Source organism: Ovis aries, chromosome 2 (genome assembly GCF_016772045.2).
Source record: "Ovis aries strain OAR_USU_Benz2616 breed Rambouillet chromosome 2, ARS-UI_Ramb_v3.0, whole genome shotgun sequence".
NCBI lineage: Eukaryota > Metazoa > Chordata > Mammalia > Artiodactyla > Bovidae > Ovis > Ovis aries.
This window is the reverse complement of record NC_056055.1, coordinates 24,231,254-24,255,488: the sequence shown is the minus strand read 5'-3', so window position 1 is coordinate 24,255,488 and position 24,235 is coordinate 24,231,254. Positions and strand designations below refer to the sequence as shown.

The 24,235-nt window shown below is 48.7% G+C and overlaps 1 protein-coding gene across 6 annotated transcripts in view; it reads left to right on the top strand.

The window, feature by feature from the left end:
* Positions 1-24,235, top strand: part of SEMA4D (semaphorin 4D) — a 125,725-nt gene that overhangs the window by 24,732 nt on the left and 76,758 nt on the right. The window contains exon 2 of one of the 6 annotated variants that reach the window (XM_042242966.1): positions 20,308-20,389. The exons of 3 other annotated variants lie outside the window; for them this stretch is intronic. The gene's annotated coding sequence lies outside the window, so the exon portion shown is untranslated. Of the gene's footprint in view, positions 1-13,241; positions 13,337-18,051; positions 18,201-20,307; positions 20,390-24,235 lie in introns of those variants that run through there. 2 more of the 6 variants (XM_060409034.1, XM_042242967.1) reach the window with 2 other exon arrangements.

Genomic DNA, 24,235 nt, shown 5'->3' with positions numbered 1-24,235 from the left:
TAGATTTGTGTAACCACTTCCACAGGATGCAATAATTCCATCCCCCCCAAGTTTTTCTCGGTTCAGGCAAACCTCAGAGATATTGCAGGTTCAGTTCCAGATTATTGCAATACAATGAATCTCCTGATAGAGCAAATCCCATGAAATTTTTGCTTTCCAGGGGCATGTAAAAGTTTTATTTACACTCTACTGTAGTATATTAAGTGTGCAGTCTTACTGTGTCTTAAAAAACAGTGTATACACAATTTATGCATTAAAATTTTATGCATTTGATAATTTGTGCATTAAAATGCATTATTTGTGTCTTTTTTTAAGACTCCATGTGTAAGAGATATCATATATTTGTCTTTCTCTATCTGACTTAGTTCACTTTGTATGAAAATCTCCAGGTCCATCCATGCTGCTGCAGATGGCATTATTTCATTCTTTTTAATGGTTGAATGTATTCCATTGTATATGGGTACCACATCTTTGGGGCTTCCCTGGTGGGCTCAGATGGTGAAGAATCTGCCTGCAGTGCAGGAGACCTGCATTTGATCCCTAAATCGGTGAGGTCCCCTGGGAAAGGGAATAGCAACCCACTGCAGTATTCTTGCCTGGAGAATTCTAGATGAACGGACAGAGGAGCTTGGCGGGCTCTGTCCATGGGGTTGTAAAGAGTCGAACACAACTGAGTGACTAACACACACACAAGCCACATCTTTATCTTCAGCTGTTGATGGACGTTTAGATTGCTTTCTTGTCTTGGCTATTGTAAACAGCAGTGTAATGAACACTGGGGTGCATGTATCCTTTTGAACCATATTATCCTCTGGATATATGCCCAGGAGCAAGATTGTTGGATTATACGGTAACTATGTTTTCAGTTTCTTAAGGAACCTCCATACTATTATCCATAGTGGCTATACCAATTTGCATTCCCACCAACATTGTAGGAGGATTCCCTTTTCTCCACACTCTCCAGCCTTTATTGTTTGTAGACTTTTTGATGGTAGCCTTTTGATGATAGTGAAGTGATATCTTGATACAGTTTTGATCTGTGTTTCTCTCAATAATTAGTATTACTGAATATCTTTTATGTGCCTCTTGACCATCTTCTTTGTATTGATAGAAACGTCTGTTTAGGTCTTCTGCCTAACAGATGAACTTATTTACAAAACAGAAACAGACTCATTGACTTAGAGAACAAACTTATGGTTACCAGGGGGAAAGAGTGGGGTGGGTGGGTAGTTAGAGAGTTTGGGATTGACACGTTTCCACTGCTATATTTAGAGTAGATAGCCAACAAGGACCTATTGTATCGCACAGGGAACTGTGCTCAATACTCTAATAATCTAAATGGGAAAAGAATAGATACATGTATACATATAACTGAATCACTTTGCTATATACCTAAAACAAACACAACAACTATATGCTAATATAAAACAAAAATAAATAAAAATTTGTTTACAAAGGCAAAAAAAAACATTACTGCTAAAGAATGCTAACCATCATCTGAGCCTTCAGCAAGTTGTAGTAGTAACATCAGACATCACTGATCGTAGATCACCATAACCAATACAATACAAATGGAAAAGTTTAAAATATTCCGAGAATTACCAAAATGTAACACCAAGACACAAAGTGATCAAGTGCTGTTGGAAAAAATTGTGCCAGTAGACTTGCTCTTAGAAGGGTTGCTACAGACCTTCAATTTATAAAAAGTAGTATCTGCCAAGGGCAGTAAAATGAGGTCAGCCTTTATCACCCTTTATGTTCCCACCCTCTCATCACCACTGAAAACTGACTTAATCTGTCCTTGTAGTTTACTTGTTTATGAACGTCCTATAAGTGGAGTCAGAGAGTAGAGAGCCTGTTAAGATTGGCGTCTTTCCGTGATAACACCTCTGAGGCTCACTCAAGTCATTGCATATATAGCCATTTGGTTTTTTTTTTTCTGGTCACTGAGTAGTATTCTGTTGTACGCTTAAATGGAGCAGCCATAAATATTTGTTTGTCAGCTCTTCTGTGACGGTATGGTTGCATTTACTTAGGATAAATACTCATGAATGAGATTTTTGGGCCACTTGGTAAGTGTATATTTAACTGTCTAAAACCATCAAAATACTGTCTGGAGTGTCTGTCTTGTTTTACATTCTCACCAGCAGCCTGTGAGAGTTCGAGTTGCTCCACATTCTCACCCATACTTGGCTTTGTTAGTTGGTTTTTCATTGGAATATAGTTGATATACAGTGCAGACTCTTTACCAGCTGCGCTACAAGGGAAGCCCAAGTTATAGGTGTACAGTATAGTGGTTCACTGTGTTTAAAGGTTACCCTCCGTTTATAGTTCTTATAAAATATTGACTGCATTCCCCACGTTGTACAGTATATCCTTGTAGCTTATTTTATACCTGATATAGTAAGGTATTTATATTATTGTATGCCTGATATAATAAGGCACCTCTTAATCCCCTGTGCCTATCTTGCCCCTCCCTACTTCCCTCTCACTACTGGTAACCACTAATTTGTTCCCTATATCTGTGAGCCTGCTCCTTTTTTGTTATAATCACTGGTTTGTTGTATTTTTAGATTCCATGCATAAGTGATATCATACAGCATTTGTTTTTCTCTAACATATTTCACTTGGCATAGTACCCTCCGAGTCTGTTTATGTTGCTGCAAATGGCAAAGTTCCATCCTTTTATGGCTAGTATTCCATTATAGGTACGTACATATACATGTATATATATAATGTCGTGTTTATGCATTGATCTACTGATGGACACTTAGGTTACTTTTGTAGCTTGACAGTTATAAATAATGTTGCTGTGAATACTGGGGTGCATGCCTCTTGTGGAACTAGTGCTTTGGGGTTTTTTGGATATATAACCAAGAGTGAAATTTCTGGGTCATATGGTAATTCTGCTTTTGTTTTTTGAAAAGCCTCCATACTGTTTTCCACAGTGGCTACACTATTTTTTTTTAACCATTCTAATTTGCATACCGTATAGCTCCTTGTGCTTTTAGTTTGCATTTCCTAATGACTGATGGCATTAAACATTTTCTCATGAACTTATTTGCAATCCCTGTATCTAGTTTGGTGAAGTATCTTGTATTTTATTGGGTTGATTTTTGTTTCTTCCTATTGAATTTTGGGAATTTTTCCTGAACATAAGTTCTTTGTCATAGCTGGGCTTTTTCAAATATTTTATTCCCATCTACAACTAGTCTTTCAGTTCTTGTAAAAAGATTTTCACAGAAGGCAACATTTTAGTAGTGATGAAGTTTGACCTACCAATTTGCCATCATTCATAGGGAGTGCACGGAAAGATGGTTCATTTTCTGTTACTGATCTTGCATCCTGTGATTTTGCTAAACTGTCCTGTTAGTATTGAGAGCTTTGTTGTTGTTGTAGGTTCTCTGGAATTTTCAACAGAGGCAATCATGCTATCTGTGAAAAGGTCGTTTTACTCTTCCCTGCTAATCTGTTTACCTTTTATATCTTTTTCTCACCTCTTCCACTAGCCAGGGCTCCCGTACAGTGCTGAATAGAGGCAGTGTCAGCGGACATCTGCCTTGTCCCTGTCATTTGGGGAAAGCGGTCAGTCTTCGGTCACTGAGTATCATATTAGCTATAGGTTTCTTCATAGATGTTCGTTAGTAGACTGTTGGGGTTCCCTTCTGTTGCTAGCTAGCTGAGAGTTATCATGACTGGATGCTGAGTATTTTTCAAATACTTTTTTGCTATAAACTGTTATGCTTTTGTGTTGTTTCTTCTGTGGATGGTTAATATGGTAGATTACACTGATTGCTTTTACACATTGACCCAGCCTTGCATTCTGGGATAAACTCCATGTGGTTGTGGTATAACATTTATATATTGGTTTGGCCAAAAAGTCTTTTTGACCAGTCCAGTATATCACTGGATTCAATCTGCTGATATTTTGTTGAGGCGTTTTACATCTGTGTTCACAAGGGATGTTGGTCTGCAGTCTTCTTGTGCTCTTTTTGCCTGGTTTTGTTATCAGGGTAATGCTGGCCTCATTTAAGTTGAGAAATGTTTTTTCCTCCTCTGTGTTTTGGAAGAGCTTATGTAGAATTGTGGAGAAGGAAATGGCAACCCACTCCTGCATTCTTGCCTGGAGACTTCCATGGACAGAGGAGCCTGGTGGGCTCTAGTCTGTGGGGTCACAAAGAGTCGGCGGACACGACTGAGCAATTACCACTATGTAGAATTGCTGTTATTTCTTAAATCGTTGGTAGAATTTGCTGATAAAATCATCTGGGCCTGGAGATAGCTGTTTCAAAAGGGTTTTTAACTATGAATTTTATTTTTAAAGTGTTGTTCAGTTTGTTTATTTCATCACGGTGCATTGTGACAGCTTGTGGTGATTGAGAGATTGGATCATTCCCTCTGTGTTGTTGACTTTTCTTATAAGCATAGTTGTTCGTGGTGTTCCTTCTTATCCATTACTGTCTGTGGGTCTGCAGTGAGTACTTGGGAATGTATTAGGTCCAGTGTCTGAAATGCAGCCTTTGTTTGGAGTGGGGCCAGCATCCCAGCTGAAGGCACTGCACCATCTCCCTGACTGGATTTCTGGGGTACCCGTGGTATCCAGAGGGAGTAGCAAATGAAGTTTGTTCGGAGGAACACTAAAGCTTTGAAGCGTCTGGGTCTGCATTTGGTGCCCAGGGGTAGGAAGTTAATACACGGCACCCCAGTGACCTACATGTCTTCCTGTGTTTCCAGAAACATCAGTTTGCTGCCAGGGAGCAGTTTCACATGGCAGGGCAGGAGATGGGTGGTAGGAATCTCCCTAAAGGGTGGAAGAGATTCCCCTCTTGTTCATGGTGTTTAAAGGGACAGTTCTGAGTGGTGTGTCTGTAGTACTAATTTATGTTTCGTCTATTGCTAATCAAGGCCATAAATTGGATCATCTTGAAAATCATAGTAAATTAAGGCCAGTGGAGTGTTAAGTTTTAGTCAGGGTTTAAGCGGAGATTGATTGGTGTTTATTTGTCGAGGATGCAAGATAGTTGGTAGCACATCCTTCTGTATGAGGCTTAATCTTCCTTTGTCACTAATCCTAAAGTATCTGTTTTTAGAATGATGAAGACTCTGGGGTTTGGGCTGCTATAAAAAATAATGCAGACTGGGGTGGTTTCTAAGCAGCTGGTGTTTATTTCTCATAATCCTAAATGCTAGACATCTGAGATCAGTGTGCCAGAACAGTAGGTCGGGTTATTGTTCAGTTGCTAAGTCGTGTCCGATTCTTGCAACCCGTGGACTGGGAACCTACCAGGCTCCTCTGTCCATGGGATTCTCCAGGCAAGAATTCTGGAGTGGGTAGCCATTTCCTTCTCCAGGGGATCTTCCTGACCCAGGAATCGAACCCAGGTCTCCTGCATTGCAGGCAGATTCTTTACCGACTGAGCTACAAGGGAAGCCCAGGAAGTATATAGGGGAGGGAAATTAAAGTCAGCCCCTCCTCCGAGGGAGTTGGGGTGTACATTCCTTTTAGCCCCCACAGCCCTAGACTCATTTGGATCTGAATTGCAGGGACCACATGCTGGCGTGGTGTCTTTCGTGAGGTTCCCAAGACCATCTAGTTCTGAGGTTTCAGAAGATGGGCAGCCAGGTTGTGAGGGTGTGAAAGTGAGCGCTGTCCCAGGACTGAGTTCCCTGTGTCCTGTCCTCGTCTGCACGTGGCTGCCAGGATAGAGGTGGCCGCAGGTAGGGTATGGCGGGGAAGGCATGCCCACTTCTTTTCACAGAGAGCCTTCAGCTTTGACAGCTGAGAGGGGGCACCCCTGTTCATTCTTCACTGTGGTGGTTAGCTCTGGAGATTAATCATTCTGTTCCTTTCCAGTTGTTTGCTGACATTTTAGTTTCTGTTCTGATTGCTTGTAAAAGAATAACGAACCCCTCTCTTTGGACCATGTCTTCTGGAGCTTGTGGCTTAGAACCTAATAGTTACACAGTAACGAGAGGGCAGTGGAGGTGGAGCAGCATCCTTGCAGAAGGTTCCAGTAACGGATATGGTATTCATGTGTCATCGTCACGTGAACCCAGCAAGGAGTCCTTGTGTCCTGGCAGTTACCTCCCTTGGTGTCACGTGAGACCTCACCTGAAAACATCCACCTTCAGGACTGCAGACCTGTGTCCTGTCCGGGGACTAGATGTGGGGGTGTTGATTAATGAGCAAGAAGAGTACAGTGAGAAGAGCACAGTTTGGCTGTTGTTGAGGAGTTCGTGCATGTGTGTGATCTACTTGGGCCTGGAGACAGAGGCATGTACTGTATCGACAAGACACTGTGTGTTCTATGCAGGAGGAACCTCAGGGTCCCTGGGTGGCCACTGACCCCTGAGGAATGGGCTGCTTGGTGTCAGCGTGTCTGAACAGGGGTGTGCAGGCTGGAAGGGGTCTTCGGGTTGGGCACACCTGGGGTTTGTACAGGTGTCATCCTAGAGCAGTGATTCTTTTCAAAGAAGGAGAGGGCCCAAGACAGCCCCCCCTCCCTCTCTCTGACCTCATAGGTTCTTAGGGATGTTTGAGAAACCATGGCAAGAATTCTTGTTTGGCAGGAAAAACAAAGGGCATTTTGAAAGTGAATTGACATCCCTGTTCCTTATTTTCAAGACTGTGTGAGCACAGATCTGCCTGGTCACCGTGTATTTTCATTTCCATAAGGGGAATAGTCTTATCATTCATCATTCATTTTTTGTTTGGGCTCCATTGATTCATGCCCCAGGCAGCTGCAGTTCCTTTATGGGAACATCCCACAGGCTGGGAGGGGGTGCTGCTGGGACACTGCCTGGCTTCTCACTGGACAGCGATGCTTTACTTGGCATCAGGGGCAAGCCTCCTCCTCACTCGCAGCCCCCCAGATCTTCTCCCCATTGCCTACTCCTCTCTAGAAATGCAGGAATCCTTCTTGCAACTTCACCCTTCATTTCCGTCTGTCGTGTTGCCCGGTCCTGAGCCCCCTTCCCTCCTGAATCTCACAGTTCCACTCTCCCTTCTGTTGTCTTTAGACTTTGGAGTGAGCAGCCTTTGGATGGCACATTGGAACCTGTGGGATTTGTCTGTCTTGATACAGCTCTGTAAGTTGTATGGAGTTGATGTCCATGCAAACAGTCCTCGCCTGTTGTAGGGAACAAGGTATAAGGAAGGTTGAGAGTCTTGTTTGCAAGCACTTCTCAACCTTCCTTATACCTTGTTCCCTACACCTGTAGACAGGCAAATGGATTCTGTCCAGTGGTGGGGCGGTTGTCTTCCTCCCATGGAAGAATCCAGTTTTGTGCCCACTGGAAGCTCATTTCAATTTCCTTTTTTATATTTATTTAAATGTATATTTTTTAAATTGAGCATAACATAATCTCAGCCACATTGCAGTGAACAGCTTGGTGGTATTTAGGTCATTCACAGTGTGTATAACCACCACCTATGTCACAGTTCTAAGAACTTTTAGTCACTCCAGTAAGAAACCCTGTACCACCAAGCAGTCACCCCCTTTCCTCCTCCCTCAGCCTACCCTATATAATTTGAAGTTCTTTGAGTGGCCAGTCCTTCTCATTGGGTGGTGCTGGTTTCCAGTGGCTTCTGGCACCTCCTGTCTGCCCTCTGTGGGATGCAGTGGGCTGGGGTTTTTTTAGAGTGAGAATTTGGTCATGGAGCGTAGGTGAGCACTTCATATGTGGACTTTCCTGGTCTTGTCTGGGGCTCTTGGATGATATTTGAAAAGAACTCATCTTTCTGGGCTGGCACTCTGGGCCCTGCTGGGTCAATCAGCATGTACTGATTAATTATCACAAGTCCAGTGCTGTGTTGAGCAAGCCAGATGTTTTTAGCTGTGGAGAGGGCATAGAGCCAAGAATGAAAATACAGTGAATAAAGAAATAAATTCCATGCTTTTGGAGCCGCAGGCTTGTGTGATAGTCGTCAGCATCAGCTGAGCAGAGAGCAGGACTCTCACCCCCTGAGCACTCCGGGCCCCATGGTAAATGGCCAGGAGTTGGCCCAGCCTGCCCCCAGGAGCTGAGGACTCCCTGGCACCCTGTTTTCCTGGCAGACCTAAAGCACAACCTCGGAATGTGAAGACTGAACTCATAACTGGCCCCAGTCTTGGTCAGTTTTCCTCATGGGGCCCTCACTCCGGTGGAGCCTTGGGTTGGAACCTGGTCCTTCATGACCATGGCTTTTCCCGGTCCCTCAGCCTTGCAGGGAGGGGCCTGTCCCTGCAGACAAAGCCACCGGGTAGTTGTGACCTTGAGCAGAAAGGGGAAGGTCAAGACTTGATTGTTTGGAAACCCTGGAGTAGTCCTGTTGAACAAAGACAAACCCTGTCCTTAGAGGGGGCTGGATTGTTACACCCAAGATAGCTGGTGTAAGCTCAAAATTTCCAACTCAGGACATGCTGTTGGTGCTTTTGTAAATGGCCACGGATGGCTCTCCACTGAGGTATTGTTGACTTGGTTTTTTTTTCTTTTTTTGGTGCTCATCTTTTCCATATTTTAATCTTATAATCAAGAGCATCCAATAATATGACTTTGAGATCAAAGAGATGTATAACCTATATCATTGACTTGTTTGTAAGTGATAGGTATTTGTTGTTTTCTGTTGACTGGTACTTTGGAGCATTTTCAGTCTTTCAGATTTAAGACATTGCATCACTGTACCAAAAAGTTCTGTTTTGTAAAGAAAACACAGCTCTCATATTACACGAGTTATCCCAAGGAAACAATAGCTCTGTGTCCTGTCAGATGGCTGTTAGTTGCCACTCATATCAGTGTGGTCACCAGGGGAGAGCATGGGATCCCCTTCCCTCGGAGTCCCCTTCTCTTGGGAGTCCCCACTTCTCTGCATCAACCAGATTATGAGTTTTCTGTCATTAAAAAAATGCATGGCTAATGATGTTTCTGTGAGGAATTATGGCATCGTATCTAAGTTTAGGAGGGAAGTTAGTGGGATGTCCCAACATCTGTGCTCATGAGAAATCAAGCTTCCAGAATTTGCAGCAGAATGGTACGGAGCAGTTCCTAAGCACTTCCCTTTGGCTACGCAGAGAACATCCCTGCCCGGCTGGCCTGTGTGTATGATGTCAGCACCTAGCTCTGCAGTTTGGATCTCAGCAAAGCCTGAGAGTTTCCCTTCCTAAAACCCAAACCTAGTTTAATCAACTGCTAGGAAAAGCAGTTTGCCAAAACGCATCCTACCCTTCTGTTAAATGTGATTCATTATTTCATTTGTTACCGAAGAAACACAGGCTGATCCCAGGACGTTCTCTGTGGTTTGTTCACCATGGTTTTCTATCCATATGCTGCTCTCTGGGGTGGGAACAAAACTCAGATGGATGCAACTTTCAGCAGTTTATTTTGATGGCTCTTCTCATGTGTTGACATGCCTCAGGTAGGGCAGTGGGTGTCCCCGTTGCCTCCTGGGTTGGCCGAGGAGGTGTGACTCAAAACCGCAGCAGTCCAGAAAGACCATACCCATACTTTGGCGCCAACCTGGTCCTTTAGATACTCATTTAATCCTCTCTTTGGGGATGTTTCCTGTTTTTATGATATCAAGAAGCTACTGGATGAGAACCTCTGTGTGTGAATACAAGATGAGAACATTGTTACCTGTAGCTAGCATTGATTTGGAAGGTTCCGGATGTTGCTTCTAGAAAAGACTTCCTGTTGACCCTGGGAAGGGGCCCACACCTCCTCACCACCTTTGAACCTTATCTTTTTTTTTCTTTGTTACTTCTGTAGGGGGAGAATGGCATCTTGTGTTAATTTGTATTTTTCTGATCAGCAGTGAGATGAACATTTCCTTTCACACATTTGGTAGCAGCATATTTAGAAAGATGAATATTTAGTTACTAAGTGGTGTCCAACTCTTGTGATCCCATGGACTGTAGTCTGCCAGGCTTCTCTGTCCATGGGATTCTCCAGGAAAGAATACTGAATGTGTTGCCATTCTTCAGGGGATCTTCTTGACCCAGAAACTGAACCCAGGTCTCCTACATTGCAGGCAGATTCTTTACTGACTGAAAGAGAATCTTTCCTGTTGAGTAGATCAGTGAAGGTTCAGCAATGAGCCCCACCCGCTACACCTTCACTCCCTCCTGGGAGAATGAGAGTAAAGCATTTGTTGGTGGTGGGAGTGTTCCCCACCCAGAACTTCTCTACCTGCAGGGTGTGGGGAGCAGGGGGCCTGGATTCACTGTGTGTTATGCTTTGGATGGCCCCATGGGGACCTGACAGCCTCCTGGAGAGGTATCCACTTAAGCAAAAGGTTCTGTGTGCTGTGGTTGTTTTTTTGTTTGTTTGTTAACATTTTATTCATGTGTTTGTCTGTGCCTGGTCTCAGTTGCAGCATGAAGGATATTTAGCTGCGGCACGTGAATTCTTAGTTGTGGCATGTGGGATCTAGTTCCCGGAGCAGGGATCGAATCTGGGTCCCCTGCATTGAGAGCACAGTCTTAGCCACTGGATCACCAGGGAAATTCCCTGTGTGCTGTTTCCAAGGAAGCACAGAGTTTCCGTAGTGGACGGGACACCGGACATACGTGAGTGGTCTGATTTTCCTTCATGTTGCTTCCCCTTGTTTCTCTTGCTCACCAGCCCCCAGGAGCATCTGTGGCTTAAGGGCTCAGACACGCTTCTGAGCTGGTTCTCGAACCAGTCCCTATTTGTACTTTGAGCCAGAACTAGTGAGACCTTAGGGAACCCTGAGAGTCTTCAGGAAGGTGGAAATCAAAGGTCTCACCTGTCTGTCAGATCCATGTGTTTTTGGGCTTCAGGTCATTTGTAATCAGTTGTCGAATGAAAATCAAAGCCAGGCTTAGTAAGAGTCTTTATTTGAGAGGATTATTGTGGGGGAGCCAGGAAGGGAGAGAGATGTGCAGGAGACAGATGTTGCCGTGGAGAGATGTATGACCAGGGCAGGCACAGCAGGGATCAGGCACGCTGACGCTGGGTTTTTCCTTCGTAGGGAGGTGTAGACAGTCTGTAAGACCCAGGTTTGGGGCAGTGGGATGAAGAGCGAGGGTTGATAGATTGGAGGATGTGTCCCCCAAGGCGGGCCTGTTCTCAGGGGGGCTGTCTGAGGGCTCAGCCTGGCTGTGGGTCGAGGGAGGCCTGGGGGAAGAAGAGAAGCTGAAGCAGAGTTGGGTGACAGTATTTCGTTCTGGTTGATCTGTAGGGATGACCATTCAGCCCATCCTGGATGAGGCCCAGAATGGAATTGAGGGGCCTGTGTTTCACCTTGTCTCAGGTGAACGTGGCTTCCATCTTGTCTGAGACCTGTGCGCTGATCCCTTGCTGCATCACAGAGGGATGAGACTGTCTTAGGAGGTGAGCAGCATCTTAGGACCTCTAGTCTCACACCCTGGCTGCTGCAGCTACTGCTAAGTCGCTTCCGTTGTGTCCGACTCTGTGCGACCCCATAGACAGCAGCCCACCAGGCTCCTCCGTCCCTGGGAGTCTCCAGGCAGGAACACTGGAGTGGGTGGCCATTTCCTTCTCCAATGCATGAAAGTGAAAAGTGAAAGTGAAGCTGCTCAGTTGTGTCCAACTCTTCGAGACCCCATGGACTGCAGTTCACCAGGCTCCTCTGTCCATGGGATTTTCCAGGCAAGAGTACTGGAGTGGGGTGCTATTGCCTTATCCCCACACCCTGGCAGTCATACCTGAACTGGATTTGAAGCTTTGGTACCTACCATGGTCCTGGAGGGCCGTCTTCAGCTCAGGGTCCACTTTGGGGCTCCATCTTGAGTTTTCATCGCATTTACTTGCTCTGATTGAGCTAGGAGAGAAGAGGGCTTCTGAGGGAGCCTTTCTATTTGTTTGGGCTGGGAGCCAGCAGCCCAAGAATAAGCTTCCAGAGAGCTCAATTTATGAGCTGACAGCTCTGGACATAGCAGTGGAAGAGGGTGGTGGAAATGCCGGGTCCCTGCCCCGTCAGTCACTCTCCGAGCTGGAGGGGTAGGGGGTGGGCCACGGCCACTTCAGACCAGCAGACATCTGTGTGTGTCCTGGAGAGAGAGCTGGAATAAACGTCTGTCTAGACGTGCTGCGTTAGAGGGAGTTTCCAGGAGTAACTTTTTTTCAGTGTGTACACAGGACATTTAAGTACTGCGTCCTCTCCAGGTACCCGTCCTGCTGGCAGAATTGTTCTCTGAGAGAGCCTTCAGGGTTTGGTCCCCAGGCTGGCTCCTGGCCCAGCCCTGCCTCCCCAACTCTGGGAACTGCACCACCCCCCTGTTAGGAATCTCCCCCTGGCTTTACCTTTCACATTATAAACAGATGGTTTGCAAAAGATAATTGAAAAGGAAAAGCTTAGGAAGATTAAAAAGTATTCTAGAACCTGTGTTGAAGAGAAGAAAACGACTCATTTCCGTGATCAGCTTTGCCGCTTTGAAGTGGTTCAGATAGAAATAGGCGGGGTTGGCACGGTCTCTTGTTTGCAGATGGGGCAAGTATGTCCTTCTGTTGCTGCTGCCGACCTGTCCATCTCTATGGTGAGAGTCTTGGGGATGTGCTTGAACCAAGGGCAGCCTCTGAGAGGAGCTGACTGCTGAGATTGTGTGTTCTCCCATGAGAGCAGGGACCAGGTGATCTAGCTTCAAGGTGTGGGATGGTTGGGGTGCTGGAGTGCCCACCTTGGGCGCATCACCTGCCTGTGGGCTTCCCCGGAGCATGGAACAGGAGGGACATGAGGGATTCTGCAGCCTCCCAGGATGGGGTTCATGTGGATGTCTGACTGGGGGTACAGTTTTATGTCTCACCTGTGATTATTTTTTTTTTCTTAGACTCAAACTCCTAAAGCCTTCCTGCTTCTAGTGAGAACTTGGGTAAAGGAAGTGAATTACTCTGAGTATTTCGGTTTTGGTGATGCCTACTTAACAATCACACAGTCTTATTCTTACCAAGCATGCCCTGTGAGTGCTGCCTGGGCACCAGGGCGGCCCCTAGAGGCAGGGGGCTCCACAGGCGTGAGATAGGCCACCTGTCCGTAAGAGGTGTGCTTTTGTTTTTAGCACGTGGCATTCAGTGTCTCAGAGCTGAGAGTGACATGACTGTAGATGTAATTGTTTGGTTGCTCAGTTGTGTCCAACTCTCTGTGACCCCATGACTGCAGCACACCAGGCCTACCTGTCCCTCACCATCTCCCGAAGTTTGCCCAAGTTCACGTCCATTGCACTGATGATGCCATCCAGCCATCTCATCTCTGATGCTCTGTTTTTCTGCTCTGTCTTTCCCAGCATCAGGGTCTTTTCCACTGAGTCAGCTGTTTGCATCAGATGACCAAAATACTGGAGTTTCAGCTTCAGCATCAGGTCTTCCAGCGAGTATTGAGGTTTGATTTCCCTTAAGATTGACTGGTTTGATCTTGTTCTTCAAGGGACTCTCAAAAGTCTTCCCCAGCACCGCAGTTCAAAAGCATCAATTCTTTGTCGCTCTGACTTCTTTACGGTCCAACTCTTATATCCATACGTGACCACTGGGAAGACCAGATGTAATTAAGCAACACCAAAATGGGAGTTAATTACTCCTGTGGGTGTCAGAAGGCCTGGGAGGGCTCTCTGGTCCACCGCTGAGGCCCTGTAAGGCTGTCACCTGGACAAGCTCCCAGGACCACCTCCCAAGGGTGTGCAAGAGTCCTGGGGGTGCTGCTGTAACCAAAAGTGAGTGGTCTGAGCTTTTAGTCTCACAGAATGGCCTGAGGGACTCATTAATGTAAAAACTATACGTGACTCACTTCATTCTAATGCTGATGTGTGCATGATGTTAGCTCAGATGTGTCCTTTAAGGCTTACAGTATAGATTATATTACAGGAGAAACAGGTCACCCACATGGAGGCATGCACAGAGTGGTGTGTGTCCAAAAGCTGTTGTAATCTGATGGGGGCCCTGAGCACCACCCAGCTCAGGGGCACTCTGGTCAGTCTCTAGTGAGAGACAATCTGCAGGTGCTGGTGCCCTTCTGTCCTGCTGAGGATGGGGCTCTGAAGAGCCAGGACGTGGGTAGACAGAGGGCTGTGTCCAGGACCTCCCTCCATGAATGTCACCCAACTCTGATCTTGTTGGGTCCCTTTATAGTGAGTGGAAGCTTCTACACCTGCAGGCACCCCTGGACCTGCACTGTCCAGCACCGTGGCTGACACCATTCAGGGCGAGGAGCACTCCATGTGTGGCCAGTCAGAGCTGAGCAGTGTTGTGCCTGGGGAGACTTTAGACTCAGAAGCAACGGGAAGATGTCTGGTCCACGACTCTATTAGTTATGTGTTGGGGGGACTGGCTGTGTATTGGGCTAAATCAAGTGTGCTGTTAACACCTATTTGTTTTTGCTCTTGGTGTGACTGGTAGGCACACATGTGATCTGAGATCACACATGTGGCTCACATGAGTGACCCGCCTGGTTTTCTTTGGGAGGCACAGGTCTAGACTGTGCCCTCAGCATTTGACTTTTCCCCTTCTGTCGAGGCCGGGCCCACAGGCTGGGAGGCACAGACTGGAGACTCAAAGGATGAGGAACTGTCAGGCTTTGAGAATACCTCGAAGCCAGCTCTAGGTGCAGTTGTTTTTGCCTTTCTGCAGACGGGGACTGCACAGGGACTTCAGGCTGCACAGGGACTTCAGGCCTCAGCCAAGAAGTAGGTTCTGTGCTCAGATGCCGTTTCTCCTGCACAGGGAACCGAGCAGTCGGCTTTGGTGAGCATGCTGCTCCCCAGAAAAGTGGTCCCAGCACCCTGTTGATCATGCTGCCCTTTATCTGGACTCCCTGATATCCAAGCTCCCCATTGTCTGGGCTTTGGTTTCCCTGTTTTTCATGGATAAAGAACTGTGCAGTGCGTCTGGCTTGATCTGCCACGTACAGCTGTGGTATGGCCTGTGCATGCTGTATGGCGTGCTGAGCCTGTGAGTTAGCAATGGCCTTGGTGAATCCCTGCCACTAATCTGATGTGGGGGAGGGACCACCGTTTACCCCTCTCCTGCCCCTGGAAGCCCCGCCGATGATCTGCTGAATGGGGGCTGCCATTTGAGCAGCTGCAGGGCACGTGGCCCGAGTGCCGGGAGAGCCCTGCAGGCCTTCTCACATCTGGCTAGGCTATTTATGTCCCACAAAGGCCTGTTTTTCTCTGAAAAGTGTGGGCATGTGGCGATGCTGTCGCATGCAAGGGCCAGTGAAGTGAGCCTTTCAGTAAATGACTTTCTGGTGTGTCCGGCACGTTTTGGGGGCATGCACAGGCCTCAGGGTTCCACATCTGCCCTGTGCTGTGGTGCATGTGCACACACGGAGCTGGGGTGGAGCTGTGGCCCCGTTCTGGTGTTGGGGCGCATGGCTGGCCCCAGGGCGTGGAGCCCTGTCACCCTTCAAGCCCCATCACTTTGACGGTGCACTGAGCTCCTGAGCTGTGCTCCATACACTCCAGGCACTGGCCTTCCACAGTGGAGAAGCTTTCTACTGTTGGGGAGGATGGACCACAAAGGAGATAAGCAAGTCAGATATGGTGGTGAAGTGGTGGTGGGTGCAAAGAAGAGAAAGTAAGCAGAGAAAGGGTCCTGGGAGTGCCTCGCAGAGAAAGGGCGGTTGAGAAAAGATGAGATCTGGATCTGGTTTCGGGAATAGTGTTCCAGGCAGAGGGGACAGCAGGTGCAAAGGCCCTGAGGCAGGAGTGTGCTTAGGTGAGAGGAGAAGACATAGGTGGATGGTGAGCTTACTGGTGCTCAGAGAGGCTAAGATGGGAGCCCTGGGAGCCAAGGGTTTGGACAGGACTGCTGGCATCTAGGGAGAATGGACCCTGGAAGGTAGGATGGGCCACCCTGTTCGGAGGCTGTGAGGTGATCAGGGGGAGCGGTGGTGGCTTGGGCCAGAGTGCAGCAGTAGGGGTGGGAGGATGGCCCAATTGGACATTTATTTGGTGAAGCTGAGGGGGCTTGCCTCAGGTTGGATCTGGGGTGGGGTGAGGGGCTGAGGATGCACTGAAGTTTTGGCTGAGCAGCTGGAAGGATAGAAGGTCCACCTCCAGGCCACCTCCACGCAGGCTGTCTAGGAGGGAGTATGGTTTGGGGCACGTGAAGTTTGGAGGGGAGGAGGTCCTGGGAGCTTACACTTGGAGTCAGGGAGACGTCCAAGGGGTGGCTCTGAGGGGTGGGTCCCAGCTCAACTCCCAGAGGGCAGGCTGCATGGCCTGGGGACATCCCTCCACCCTGCGTTCATCAGGTGAGGCTGGCCTGTGCGGGATACAAGGATGGGCCTGTGGGGTGAGATGGGACTTGATGCAAGACTCGGACAGGTGGCTGGATGGGAAAGGAGAGGATGTGAGCGGCACGTGAGAATGCAAGACCTGCTCAGTTGAGCCCCTCCGCATGAGTGCTGGGGTCCTAATGTGTCTGGAGGCGGGGAGGGAGAGTGGCAGGGGTTGGGTGAGGCAGAACCCCCCATCCCTGGCTCGGCTGGGCTTGCAGACTCTGCACAGCATGGTTTGGAGAGCAGGAGGCGAGTTTAGGAAAGAAGTGCCTCCATCTTTCTGTGTAAGCCTTTATGGATACTCTTCATGGCTTCGTTGGTTTGTTTTGCTGCCTCATTGGAAAGACATGGCTCTCTAGGGGCTCGGAAAGCTTATGCCTTTGAGCCAAAGGGACACTCATTTTTTTTCAGGAAAATGCCTTGGGAATCAAAGGGTCCTCCCTAGAATCTGAGAGAGGCCCAGCTGTGTTCATTATCGTGGTGGGTGGGGGTCCTTTTCTTTGTCTTCTCAGCCATGTTGAGGGAAGATGTTGCTTAATTACTGACTGGTGAGTGGTCGTTATGGAAAGCAATGGCACTCCACTCCAGTACTCTTGCCTGGAAAATCCCACAGATGGGGGAGACTGGTGGGCTGCAGTCCATGGGGTCGCACAGAGTCAGACACGACTGGAGTGACTTAGCAGCAGCAGCAGCAGCAGTGATCATTAAGAATTTGGACCAGGCGCTTCTTGGAGCTACTCACTCAGGCTCCAGGATTGAGTTTTTGGTCCTTTGTAGCAGGCTGAAGGATGGCCTCCAAAGAAGTCAGATTCTAATTCCTAGAACCTCTGAGTAGTACCTTTTCTAGAGATAGAATCTTTGCAGATGTGATTCAGTTAAGAATCTTGCATGCGGAGGTGGTCCTGGGCTATTTCTGATGGGCCCAAAATGCCATCACAAGTGTCCTTATGAGAGGGAGGCAGCAGAGATGTGAAAGATAAGAGAAAGGTGATGTGAAGACGGAAACAGAGATTAGAGTGATATGGGTGTGGTGGCTAGTTCTGTGTGTCAGCTTGACTGTGCCAGACATTTGGTCAAACCTGATTCTGGGTGTGTCCGGGCGAGATTAGCTTTTGAATATGTAGGCAGACTGAGGCAGATTGCCCTCCCCCATGTGGTGGGCCTCATCCAATCAGTTGAGGGCCTGACTGGAGCAAAAAGGTGGAGCGAGAATTCCCTCTCTCTGCCCGGCTGTCTTTAAGCTGGGACACTGATTTTCTCCTGCCTTCAGGTTAGGACTAGAGATGGAACTTGCATCGTCAGCTCTCCTGAGTCCAGCGTGCTGACTGCTGATCTCAGGGCCTGTCAACCTCCATGGTCACGTGATTGGATTCATTAGAATAAATCCCCTTCTCTGTGTATACACATCCTGTCGATTCTGTTTCTCTGGGGTGCTGACTAATACAGTGGCCACAAACCGAGGCGTGCCAGAAGCCACTGAAAGCTGGAAGAGGCGAGGAAGGATTCTCCCACAGAGCCTCTGGAGGGAGCGCAAGCCTGCTGACACCGTGATTTCAGCCCAGAGCAACTGATTGCAGACTCCTGGCCTCCAGAACTCTGAGAGAATAGGTTTCTGTTGTCCTAAGCCACCCGGTTTAGAGTCATTTGTTAGAGCTGCCACAGGAAAAGAACACGGCCAGTGTAAACAGTGCTCCCGTAAATACCCCAGCCACACGCACGGGCTGTTATTCAGGCATGGATTTCAGGGAGTGGCACCACTGGGGCAGGGTGTGTGTCTCTTTGTTTTATAGATCGTGCCAGGTTGCCTTCTGAAAAGATCTAGCAGTCCATCTCTTTCCTGCATGGATGAGTGTGCACCCTGATCCTGCAGGTTCTCTCAGTGGTGGGCATGAGCGGTCCTTCTGACTTTGTCGGTCTGAGAAGTCCAGAGCGGCAGCTTTGTTCCTTGACGTGTGTCTCCTTGAATCTGGTGAGTTTAGGATCTTTGCTCAAAGATCCCTCCTCTGTGAATTGGCCATTTGGGTTCTTTGCCCGAGTTTTTCTTAGGGTGTTTCTCCCTCCCCTATCCTTTTGTTGTTGTTGCTATTTAGTCGGTAGGTTGTGTCCAACTTTGTGACTCTGTGGACTGTAGCCCACCAGACTCCTCTGTCCGTGGAATTCTCCAGGCAAGAATACTGGAGTGGGTTGCCATTTCCTTCTCCAGAGGATCTTCCCAACCGAGGGATCGACTCTGTGTCTCCTTCATAGGCAGGCAGATTCTTTACCATTGAGCCACCAGGAAAGTCCTACTGTGGGGGCTTTTCATTTGTTATAGGAATGAATGGTTTTCTGTCTTGAAAACATTTATTCCTCAGTTCTGTTGTATGCTAATTACTTTTACTAAGGTGTCATTTGCCATCAAGATTAAATCATTATATGGTTGAATATGTCTCTTTTCTTTTATGACTTCTAAGTATTAATAATTATATTTGTTAGAAAGATTCCATGGGCTCTCTATTGATTTCTTGGTAGGTGTTTTATTGTTTTGTGTACAAATTCTGCTCTTGAGCCTGTCTAAAACTGCTTTTGCATAATAGGGAGTAAGATGCTGGAGGGAGGGGAGTGTAAATTTATTTCCCTCCAGTGTACCAGCACTAAATAATTATTCAGTGATCAGTCCTTTGACCAATGAATTGAATTTCAGCTCTCTGGTATATTATGGTCTCATGTAAACTGGTTCCCTTAAGGGATTCTCCAGTCCATCCCACTGGCCTGTTCGTCTTCCACGTGCCAGCTTTACATTGGCAGCAGCTGTATGTATGGTGTGTTTTGAGAGAGCTGGTAAAGGAACCCCCCTTGCTGAGTTCTATGTGTGTGATGAGATGTTACAGGACTGTTCTTATAATGCACTCATGACTGCGTATCCACGTTAACGTGTATCATGGCTCCTGGGAAGAGGAAGATGCGGGTGGATATACGATGTTTGTGCTGCCGGGGACAGAAGGCAGGAGGGTATGGTGAAGGTTGGAGAGGGGGCCAGGTGAAAAAGGACACAAAGACCTTTGCATTGTGTAAAATTACCCCTCTGCACTGGCAGAATTTTTCAAGATGACTGAACAAGTGAAATAGCAGTATTCAAGGAATAAGGCTGACTGACTCATTGAAGACCCTGATGCTGGGAAAGATTGAAGGCAGGAGGAGAAGGGGACGACAGAGGATGAAATGGTTGGATGGCATCATCGACTTGATGGACATGACTGAGCAAACTCAGGGAGTTGGTGATGGACAGGGGGGCCTGGCATGCTGCATTCCATGGAGTTGCAAAGAGTTGGACACGACTGAGCGACTGAACTGAACTGAAGGAATAAGGCACTGAAAGAGAACAAGTTTATCATGCAAAGATGACATGTGGCCCTGGCTCCACCATTGTGTTGGGGACTTGGGTGTAGGTGTTCTCTGGATATGGGTGCTATTACTCTGCACGTGGTGGGGCGTGTGTGTATGGCGGGGTGCATGTGCCCTTGGCATGTATGAATGCTGCCATTCCCAGGTACCCCGTGTCCAACAGCTGCCCTCAGGTGCTCACACCTGGGCACTGACTTGGGCCCTCTGGTCTGCTGTGCCCTGTCTCCTCAGTGCCCTTTGTGTACCCCAGATGCCCTCTGTGTCCCCCAAACGCCGTCTGTGCCCAAGCTCCCACAGTGCTGCTCAAGCTGGACTGGCTCCACCCACACTGGGAACCTGCTGAGGTCAGGGCAGTGCTTATCCTCTTGGGGCCCTTGCCCCGCCCACACTGCAGGTGGAGGGGCGCCTTGAGCTGTGTGCCCCTGAGCCCACACAGGACAACAGCTATCTCACACAAGGAAGCTGGGTGCGGCAGAAGAGGGCGTGGGGTGGGGTGGGTGTAGGCGCCGCAGGCTCAGGGCTGTCCTGTCGCTCTGCCTTGCAAAGGTCCTCCTTTGGCAGCCGCTGGTGGCCCAGCCTGCTTCTCGGGTGGCAGCCACGGGTGGGGGTGGTGGTCCAGGATGCACTTTGCAAGCTGGCTCATTTGTCCCCTGGACACCTGGGTGACTAGAGGCTCTCTGCTTTGCTGACAGTGGAAGGTGAACCAGGAGCCTCCCTGTGCGCGGGGGAAGGAGGAGGAGGTGGCGCTGCTGCAGGGGTGGTGTCTGCCTGCTGGTAGGTGTGTTCCTCATGGACCACTCAGGTCCTCTAGACGTGGGGTTGGCCCCTGTGACGGGGATTGCAGACGGGCCTTGTGCACCACAGGCCTTTCCTGATAGCTCAGTTAGTAAAGAATTCCAATTCTGGAGACCCCGGTTCGATTCCTGGGTTGGGAAGATTCCCTGCAGAAGGGAAAGGCTACCCACTCCAGTATTCTGGCCTGGAGCATTCCATGGACTGTATAGTCCATGGGGTCACAAAGAGTCGGACACGATTGAGTGACTTACGTTTGCACTGGCACACTGCGGGGTGGGTATTTGCTGGGCGCTCTTGCATCAAGTCCCACTGCTGGCCCAGGGTCTGTGCCTGGTGATCTCTCTGCTTCCTTCCTGGGAAGGGGTAAGCAGGGTGGGCCAAGGACCCCAGTTGTGCAGGGCGGTGTCTAGCACTGATCCCCTCCAGGCCTGCATGGATCGTCAACCCCCTACAAGTGGGTTTTGACACAAGAGCTCGAGGGGCACGGGTATATAGTGCTGATCCTTTGCCAGTGAAAATCATCTGTCTTTCCAAATTTCACCTGGACTCTGTACTTCCAGCCAGTGGAGGAGGTGGCCCTGGCCGGGCAGTTTCTTCTGATGTGTCTGATCCTGCCGGCGCCTGCCCTTCCTTGCTGCATGCGCCCTCCTTCTCTGAGATTCCACAGGGACTTGGCTTCCTTATAATTTCGTGTGCTGCTGCAGTTCAGCAAGGAGTTCAGTGTGCCTTGCAGAGCTGTTTGCATTTAATAGACACCAGGAAGCTTGAATATATGAGGCCACCCCTTCCACGCCAGTGGGGCTGTGGCTGGGCACCGGACAGCCCCTTCGGCTCCAACCCAAGGAGCCCCTCCCACTGCTTTGGTGACTGTGACCCAGGCCACACAGGGGAAGTAGACCGAGTCAGGGGCTGGTGTGTGGCCAGTAGGGGTGGGAAGGATGTGTGATGTATTTCCAATGGCCTGGCTGGGGAAGGGGCATTAGTAACAAACTAGCTCACCAGCCTCACCCGTGTCAGTCTACAAGTCCCTACCTGCACAGTGCGGGCTCGTGTACACTGAGCTGCATGCCCAGTAGGGAAGAGAGAAGAGATGTTTAAAAACCCAGCTGTGGGAAGTGAGAGGCGCTGTCAACCCCCCATGTCCACCTCCTCCCTGCTCTGTAGGGTGATTGTCCCCTGCATGAGGCACTCACCCTCCGGCCAGCCCCCAATCCTTTGTCCTAGTCTGGCGCTGAGTTTCTGATCGGAGTTCACAGTTAACTGGATTTTAGTGCAGGCCCATGTAGGAAGCAAAACAGAAAGTGCTGGCCTAGTGTGGAGGTGAAAGTGGTGAGAGGGACCCAGGGGCTGTGTAGAAAGAAAGCAGCCCCGATGGCAAGTGGGCCAAGGGGGCCGGGCGTTGGGGACCCTACAGTCCAGAGAAGAAGTCTCTAGTTCTAGGCAGTGGGTGATTGGTGCCCTCTCACTGCACCTGCCTCTGGGCCACCTTTGCCCCCTGCTCATGGCCAGGGCATCCTGAGGCTGTGGTCAGAGCCCAAGGTCATCCTGCCAGTAACAACACTCTCCCACATCTCTCTTCTGGCCTTGGACCCACTATGCTGGGCTCTTGCCTCAGCACCCTTGGGTTCTCTGCCTGGCAACTTGTTTTCCCCAGCTGGAAAATGGCCCATCTACCACGCATACCCCCATGAGTCCCCTGGGGATCCTGTCCATTGCACAGACCCCACCCCCCACCCCCTGAGAGTACCTAAAATGGCATGTCCACAAAGCAGCCCCCACCCGGAGAACCCCCACGATTATCTCTCCATCCATGGTCCCTTACTTTTTTTTTTTCCTGGAAGATCATGAGCTCGTAACCCAGGGGGGCCTGGGCACATTTGAAGGGTGTGGAGGATGCCCTGAGTGGCTGATTGGTAGAAGATGCCAGAGCAGAGGACAGACCCACGGTGGTCAGCGTGGCTGGGGAGAGTGTGTATGGTGTGTCCAGGCGAGGGGGCGGTGGGAGAGAAGCCCCACATCCTGGGTGGCCCACAAGATGAGGGTCAGGTCAGAGGGCAGGTGAAGAACCACTGGACCTCTGTTGTCCATCTGAACTGTTCTTGGTAAGACTGAAGTCTGGTTGGTCTGTCCCTGGAGCTTTTCCTCATGCTGTCTTGACACTTGGTAGCTGTGACCAAGGCCGTGCACTAACTGGAGAATTATTAACGTGGTGCATTCTAGAGCCAAATAAGGTTGAATTCATGCTTAAAATTGGTGCAAAGATGTGGTGAGCTTGAACATGGGTCAGTTGGTTTTCATTTGACCAAAATGTATGCAGTGGGTTCTTTGCTAACTTTTTTTAAAAGTGCAAGTACGTGTAAATAGGTTTTTAAAAATAGACACTTCTCTTGCTTTTTACTGCAAGTCGAATTGACCCATTGATGCACTCTGAGTCCTGAGGTCTGCAGTGGGCTGCAAAGCTCTGGAGATGGGTCTGCTGAGCTATTGCTGATCCGAGGAGCACCGTTGCAGTGGAAGCCGAATTAAATTTTACGTCTTATTATTTGTGGATGGCGAAGGCTGCTGTTTGAAACCCTGAGCCTCTATTTGGTACCTTAATTTTTGGGTGAAATCTTTAATCACAGAAGAAAAGTGTTTCCCCAAGTGTTTTTTTTAAATATTACTGTCGCTTTAAGAAAATTGCCTTTAGAGCTAATTGTCGTCATAGGCAGTTTATAGACCAGAGTGGTTTTGACTCTCAGCAGCTAGACCTTACGGGAATCAAAGAAACTCTGTTTTTTAAAACAGGTGGCTCATATATTATAAATCTATGAAAATATTCTAGAATTGTAAGCCATATTGCCTATTTTCTGAAAGTCTTAAAATATATAAATTAAATATAATTCTAGTCAATGAATGTAAAGAATATTTCAATTTGTTGCCTCAAAGTACCTTGAAAGCCAGAAACGTCCTTGTTTCTTATAAATGACAGAATAAAGTGTTTTCATAATGCTGGTTTGACTGGAGATGCCGCTTTTAACTCTTGAAGGGATGGATTAACATTTTCTCTACTTTCATGAGCTCAGCTCTGTCACTGACTGAGGGTCACAGTTACCTGGCACCTTCGGCCAAGTCACGGAGCGTGCCTGCTTGGATTTCTGATGAGAACTGTCACGAGGCCCCGGGCAGCTCTGAAAGTCGTCCCCACGCCATCCCAGGACACGGCATTCCCACCGAGCCCACCTGAGTGCTAACCGTGTCTGTCCCGCCTCTCCTGCATTTTGTCTCCAAGCCTTCTTGTCACCAAAGGCCTCTAGGGAGAGGAAGGTGCAGGAGGTCACTGGACAGGTGCCTGGGAACAGGTGGAGCCACTCCTGGGAGCAGAGTCTGCATTGTCACCCCTTGTCACAGTCCTGCAGCATCCCACGCGCACTGACTGTCTCCCGCCACCTCTGTGGCTTGTTAGCACACTCCAGTTAGAAAGGGCAAAGACCAGCATGCTGCCCCTGCCTGCACGGTGTTTGGGTCAGCAGGTGGGATGGACCTACCTGGTTGCTGGGTTTAAGGGATTTTAGACTTGAGGTCTGAGACTGAACAAGTTTCAGTCCTGCAGGGGCAGGGCATGGATCTCTCATATAGCATGGCTCTGGCCATCAGATGGGTGCAGCCATTCTCAATCCTGCTTATTACCAAGACCCAGACACCCGGTGTTTGTGGCAGTCATATGGCTATGTCTGCCTACCCCACGGACTGGCTTCCTTCACTGGATGCGTTGGCCAGTCCTGTGTCCTGATGCCCAGAGGTGGACCTCAGGAGTCTGTGTCCATTGCAGGCAGCACATGAGGG